The sequence below is a fragment of the Pinus tabuliformis genome, chromosome 5_1 (assembly GCF_031772625.1).
Source record: "Pinus tabuliformis cultivar Carrire ecotype Pingquan chromosome 5_1, CPIR1, whole genome shotgun sequence".
In the NCBI taxonomy this organism is placed as follows: Eukaryota; Viridiplantae; Streptophyta; class Pinopsida; order Pinales; family Pinaceae; genus Pinus; species Pinus tabuliformis.
In genome coordinates this window covers 159602231-159609587 of record NC_142305.1, presented here as the reverse complement: position 1 = coordinate 159609587, position 7357 = coordinate 159602231, and the positions used below count along the sequence as shown (strand labels likewise).

The 7357-nt window shown below is 39.7% G+C and overlaps 1 pseudogene; it reads right to left on the bottom strand.

Annotated features, from left to right (window-relative positions):
* Positions 1–392: 392 nt before the first annotated feature.
* LOC149163918 (calcium-transporting ATPase 10, plasma membrane-type pseudogene) overlaps positions 393–7357 on the bottom strand; it is a 30736-nt pseudogene continuing 23771 nt past the window's right edge.

Genomic DNA, 7357 nt, shown 5'->3' with positions numbered 1-7357 from the left:
ATTTCAGTGTGCATTATTTGCTATGAGCCTGCCTAACCTGCCCACGATTCAGAAACAAAAGAATGAGCCCATGACTTCTGAAATAAGCCATTCGAATTGTCAACAGGCAGGGAATGTGAACTATCAGCATCAAATGTATCTAGATTAGATAGAGTAAATCCTTGACCAATCCTAGAATTTCCAATTCGTTGATTTGGGTCGCTGTCTTATCACTACAAATACATGTTGCTGATCCCATTGTCTCACATGCTGAAAGATGCCGCACAAGTGCTTTATCATTCATCATCTTCTTCATAGCAAAAGCAAGGCTTAATGTCACAACCAATGGCAAACCCTCTGGAATTGCAACTACAATGATTGCCGGTAATCACTGACTGCAGTCACAAGCACAACTATAAAAACGTTGATAAGAATATTCCAATGAAGATCAAGTTGTTGAATGTGCCACGCAATACATTTATCTTCTTTATATCTCTAGAGCTTATTTCGTTGAACACCTGGCAGAAGACAAATGTATTAAAGATCAGTGTGTTTAAAATTGATTCTGCATCAGAACCATGTAGCTCAAGAAGCCGTATTCCTTCCATCTCCAAAACTGCTAATACAATGAGTTGATAGACACTTTGGCCAATTATATTCCTCCACATAGAATTACTGATAAAACTTTGAGTTCTTCCTACAGGTAATCTTTTCATCAACTCATCATTTGGAGGTTCTGTTACCAGTGCCAAAGCACCAAGTGTATCCATAATCAGATTGACCCAAAGCAACTGAACTGCAGTGAGGGGGGCAGTTCCTGTTATACATGCTGGAACAAAATTCAAAACTAGAGCAACCACATTAACTGTCAGCTGGAACTGCACAAATTTTTGAATGTTTACATATACTGAACGCCCCCATTTTGCTACATTTACAATTGTTGCAAAATTATCATCTAAAATCACCACATCGACACTTTCCTTCGCAACCTCAGTCCCAGCTATGCCCATAGCAAGCCCAATGTCAGCTTCATGCAAAGCTGGAGCATCATTTGTGCCATCACCAGTCACAACAACAACTTCTCCCAGAGTTGTGCGCAACTGTCTCACCGAGGTGTGCTTGTTTTAAAATGATTACAGGCGCTACGAAATCACCAGAAACATGTTGCGCTGCGGAAACACCTAAAACTGACTTATGCGCTACGAAATCATCTAAAGAGCTTTGTAGCACATAATAACCTTTAAACAAAACTGACACATGGCTATGAGACGGGGATGAATGAGAATGACCGGTGATGAATGAAAATGCGTAGTTGACTCAAGACTCTAAAAACAAAAATCAAACTTAGACTAGCACCGAATCTTTTACCATCAAACTAATGTGAGCGGTTTTGAAATTAGAATTCTTAAGTGATAACAGAGATCATGGTCAACTGTGTTCTTGGATGCCCAGTTACCAGTATCAAATGTTGACCAGAAGATCTGATCGGAAGAATCAGTCAAGAAGCCATCTTCTTGATTGGTTACATTGGCAGTTTGATAAAGTTTGATGATATATAGTCTTGTAAGAAATGCATGTGGTCATGTACTACCACCAAGCTTTAAGTTTTAAGTTCACTTCTTAGTATTTTGAGTTAGTTTGTTAGAGTCAAGTTTTTTCAGTCATGTCAGTTTTCATTGAATCAGTTTGAGTCAAGTTTCAGTTAATAAATTGAGTCATGATGGTTTGTCGAAATAATGGACTCCATAGCCCAATGGACGAAGGCACTGTCTGCTCACCCAAAGATCTGCAGTTCTTGGCACCTCTAAGGAGCTACCATCCCCATTGGAGCCAATGTTAGTGTCAGTCTTTGTAGCCTTCCTCCAGTGACCAAACATGCTCTTACAAAGTGATTTTAAGGTGTCAAGATCAAATTTTATCATTTCAGTGAGTCTTCAAGTAAAATTTGGTCACTAGGCATTAGGTCTAGGGTTTGCTTTCACTCCTTTCAAAGTTGTCCAAATGTCAGTCTATGTCACTATTCAGCTGAGTCTACCATCATTCAGAGGGTTTTCATCATCATGTTAGGTTCCAATGGGTCATTTTACACCTTGTTCATGCTTCAGTTGCACCTAGCTACAGTCATTTCCCTCTCCTAGGGTTTTGAAGGCAATTTCTCTTGGATGGTCTAATCATCAGCAACACTTGTATCCTAATGTTCATACACCTTCCCCTATCCTTAATGTACCACTCTAAACATTTCCCATCACTGAGATCCCCCCAAATTCTTGATTTTCACACAAACCCTATTTTCTAGGCTAGGCCTATTTTTTTCCCTTTTGGACCCCTTCCCCTCACTCAATTTCAGAGATTACACTTTCCCCTACTTCCTAGCATCCCTCCCTACTTCCCAAAATTTCCTCAAGAATTTAGAAGCTCTGTATCCCCTTCATTTCGCTTCATTTCGACAAATCCCCTGTTCCACAAATCGGGATAGGTTTCACTCAAATGATATTTCTGAGCAATAAAAGATGAATGTTTGAAACATGAGAGAGGTTTTTGTCCCAAACAGGCCAAGGAAGAAAAACCTCCTTCACTTTTTACAGATGTGTCTTGGTTTTAGAGAAATTTCAAAAATACTATTGCCTCGGGAGAATTGATGCACCTATGAAGTGACCTTGGGAAAATCAATTTTTCACCTAGCTTGGTTAGTCACATGACTTGCTTGATGAGTCAAATGATAACTAGACACAAATATATTTTCAATGAGCTATCATGAGCTCAATTTGGAGTTGAGGAAGGCATTAAAACTTTGACTGTAATAACACTCTCCCTTTAGGTAGCCTCATTTGGCACATTTTGACCAGTCTTGGGAGATTTGATTTTTTCCAGGGAAAATGAGCTCCAAATTGAAAAATTCTAGTTGGGTTGAAAAGTAGACTAAAATAAATTTCCAACGAGCTATCCTGCGCCCAATTTGGACATCGCGAAAACCTCCAAAAGTCACCTGGAAAAAGGCGTGCCGCACTAGGGAGGCGCGGTGTACTCAGAGAAATGTTACAGTGTAAATTTACACTAGCGCGACGCACTGGGAAGGCGCAGTGCACTGGGCTAAAAATCCTGAAATTCTTTCAAGTCTTCCTCAAAATTTCAAATTCTTCATTCCACAAGTATAGATTCAAGCATGGAGGAGCTGAACTGAAGCACAAAGGGGGATCTTCTCAAGCATGTCGTAATAAGTGCTATGGCTATGATAATATCAAAGATGTCAAGCTGAGGCCAACAAGCATATGTAGAAGCGGGCAATGTTGTGGAGCAGTTGGTTTATTTGGCATGGTTGCTGCTTTTATTGGGGAGAATAATGTTGTGACTGACTATGAAAATTCCCTTGCGATTGATTACAAGGCTATTACCCATCAATGGTTGGCAGCTAGTTTTGGCATTGGGTCCTTACATTTTATTTTGTTCTCCACCTTTGCATTGACTCTTTGGTATGGATAAGGGTTAATCATTCATGAAGGATATTCTAGAGCTGAGTGTGATTAATGTCAACATTGCAGTTCTGAATGGAGGTGTCACCATGGTTAAATGCCTTTAGAGCTGGACAAGCTGTAGCTTACAAAATGTTTGAGACAATTTATAGAAGGCTTGAGATTGATGTATATGATACAAATGGATTGGTACTTGAGGATATTCAGGGTGATATTGAGCTTAAAGACGTACACCTAGGTTACCTAGTGCAACCTGATGTTCACGTATTTTTAGGGTTCTCACTGGAAATAGCCAGAGGTAGCATTGCAGCTATAGAGGTACCACTACAACTATATTTGGAGAGAGTGGAAGTGGGAAGTCCACAATTATAAGTCTTATAGATAGATTCTATGATCCACAAGCTGGTGAAGTGCATATAGATAGTGTCAATATCAATAAATTTAATGGATAAGGCAAAATATTAGACTTGTAAGCCAGGAACCTGCTCTCTTTGCAACCATTATTAAGGAGAATATTTCATATGGTAAAGATGGGGAAACACAGAGGAAATACAGGCTGCTGGAGAGCTTGCTAATGCGGTAAAATTTATTAGTAACATGCCTCAGTCATGGTTGCTCTTTTCGGGGATTTGATAGCCAATTCAGAGAGCATGCTACTCAATTATCTGGAGCTCGAAAGCAAAGGATTGTGATTGCGATTGCGTGGCCCATCATTACATGGCACGAAATATGAGTTCCAAGGCATGAATAAGGAATCTAAAGGCAAAATTGAGGAAGGCATCAAAGAGACAAAAGAGGCAGAAAGAGCAATATCAGCTCTGAATCTTGGTTGAGGCCTCTTTGGCCTAGCATGACATGTGATGGAGGAGGTACAGTCCAAATTTCAAGAAATTCGGGGAACATTTTTGCTTTTTGAAATTTTGTGCACAATAAACAGGTTTTTTCTCCCTGTGCGTCGCGCCACCTGGCGCGCGCTTTCGCCAGGGAGCTCCAAATGACTAAAGGTTTTTTTTTTTGGGTTTTCCATGGAAAATTATGATTTCTGGTGCATGTCCAAGAATTTTGGGCAATTTTTGAGTCCTCAGAAGGTCAAAAACACCTAAAAATGACCTCTTTGCCCCTATTTTGACACACAGGAAGTAGTCTTGGGAGATTGCAGTTTTGGAGGGGCAAATAGCATCCAAATTCAGAAATTACACTTGGGTTAGAACGTAGACGGGTAGGGATTTCCAAAACGCATACTTGGGCTCAATTTGGAATTCAAAAAGTGCCTCAAAACCACCTCCAAAGTGGCGTGACGCATACAGTTTTCGGCGCGACGCACAGAGACCTAAAGGCCAAAATCACTCCCACTCCGTGAAATTTTGATTCGCAATTTTCTCCAAGTGGGCCCACTCATTTACAATACATTTTTCCCGGCATCAAAGGCAAAGTTTAAAAAACATTTTTTGCTTCTATCCAAGTGGCCAAATGAAGGCGAACAACCACCCAAAAAATCTACGCTCATATTTGTTTTTTTATAATTGGTCCTCATAAAAAATTAAATGTAACTGCTGATGGTTGGCTCTTCATTTCCTGGGTTGATCTAATTTCTCATGGAAAATCTTATTTACTGTATTGAGAGTCATTTTTTAAAGGGTTGGAATTTCTGGGAAACTGTGGGAGAGAAACCCAGTCACTCACTGTAAATTTTGACAGAGAATTAATGAAAGGTTACAGCTCCGGTTCATGAGATTCCTGTGAGGTGAGTTTAGCAAATGTATTTTCTTTATGCTTCATATGTATTTCATTATGTTTCATATTTTCATTCATATTCGTTTCCAGTGAAAGCTTTCTAAGTAAGAAAAGGTAGAATTCAGTGTACTGCTCTACCTTGGGATAGTTTTCACGTTCTATGTCTTCTTCTGTTGAAAAGGATTCATGTATTTATGCCCTTTTCACACTCTTCATATTATTTCAAATCTAATTGCTAGACTTTCCACCTATCTTTCCTCACCAAATAATTTGCATCTTTGAGTTAAATTCTCTGCTCATGTTGTTCCTTGGCCCCACACATCCCAGAAAACTCAGTCATTCATCAAAATACCTCCATCATATTTATTTACCTAGTCTAAAATCAGTATTCATTTTTGAGTCATCTCAAACCCTATTGTGTATTTTCCTAAGTGTGACCTAGAGAGAGCCCTCTCCTGTTCTAGTAGGGCTAGCTACCAGACTTAGTGTGGTTTGTGGTTACCTTGAATTTTGCCTTCCTTCAGCCTAAGGCAAATTTAGGTGCTAACAGGACCATCAAGTTTCCAACTTCTTTGGCTATTTGCTAACTTCACGATCCACTTGTATAGCTCAGTGGGAAAGGAGGTGAAAAATATTTCATGGATCTCTGTATGGTATCAGTCCAAGCACTATTCTTTTAACAGTCGCGGGTTTCTGTTTTCTTGTGCTGCGAACTCGTGAATCCTTTTGTCCAACCAACCTTCAATTTATTTCTTATTTACATTATAATGATATGACATCACACATCTCTTATGCAGATTTCTGTCCCAGCAACAAAACTATTTGTTGGCTTTAGGGGGCCTGACCCATGTTCAGTGTTAGTTAACCAAACAAATACCTGCACTACTGGCCCTTTCGACATAAAGCCACAGAGCGTGGACTGAAGTCTCACCCGAAGCAGTATGGGGGGAATGTTGGAACCAAGTTTTTGCACCCTTGATATGGTTGTGATGTCGGTTTATTCCAGCTATACCTGCCTTCAGCAGGTTGCTTAGCCCTTTGTTCCACCCTTTAGTGCCTTTGCGAAATGGTACAATAGGATTTCGTGCAGCCCTATCCTGCGTCTAAGGGACTTTCATGCCACTAGGGAAGTGAACTGTGATATCTCCAAACTAGGCTAAGTGTCTTACTTATCTCATTAACCAATCGTAGTTAGCTTCACATAAATAGATTTTCTTACTTGCATTCACTTAACCAACACATTTACATACATTCGCGCGTCAAATAATCATTATAAGTGAAATTCATACCCAACATAAAAAGATGCATAAATAGGAATTAAAGACACAGAAATTGTAGAATACTTCTTTTTATTGATAATTCTGGATGATTACAGACTCGACCCGCCCTACGTACTCAACTGCGGACTTCTAGGCCTCTGCGCACTCAGCTGCAGAGCCTCTACCTACGCTACAACCCAAACTTAGACTTCTACTTCAGAGCTATCTCTCATACATCATATATTCATGTCTCTCCTCTAACTACTTAGAGCTAAGCTCTTTTTATACAATCCCATGGTCCATGGACCATCGGTAGATCTTTTACAGCCGACATTACATTTCCAAAATAAGGGCGGAAAACCCTATGACTCTTTAACACCTATGCACTCCACGACCACAAAATGCGGAGTCTTTACAGTTAGATTACAAAATTTGACCAAAATATGGGTTTTAGCCCCAAAATTGCCCTAGGGGGATCCCAACACCATATAAGGAGCACCAACATTTCCAAAAGAAGGAAAAGGACCAGGATTCCCATCCGAGGGGAATCCTTGACTGGTAGACTCTAGGAATGTTGCCATCAGAATCGACCCTAAATAATCACTAATGAAGATAAATTTAACCAAGAATATTTCGTGGGCAGTTAATTTTAATACACTAAAACAAAACTTTTCCCTTTTATATTTTAAGAGTCAAGAAAAGGACATAAGGTGAATCTATCACTTTTAATTTGAAACTAGCTCGAAAGGACAAGTGCTCAGATGAAATTTTATGTTTAGGGAGTTAAAAAGATCAAAATGACTACTCAAGGTGCTCTAGGCAGAAAGGATTACCAAGTAATCGTGAACTGCAGAATACCTCTCGGCGAATCGAGAAGTATGGGCAGGCAATCTCCCTGAATGTTGTGTTCAGTGT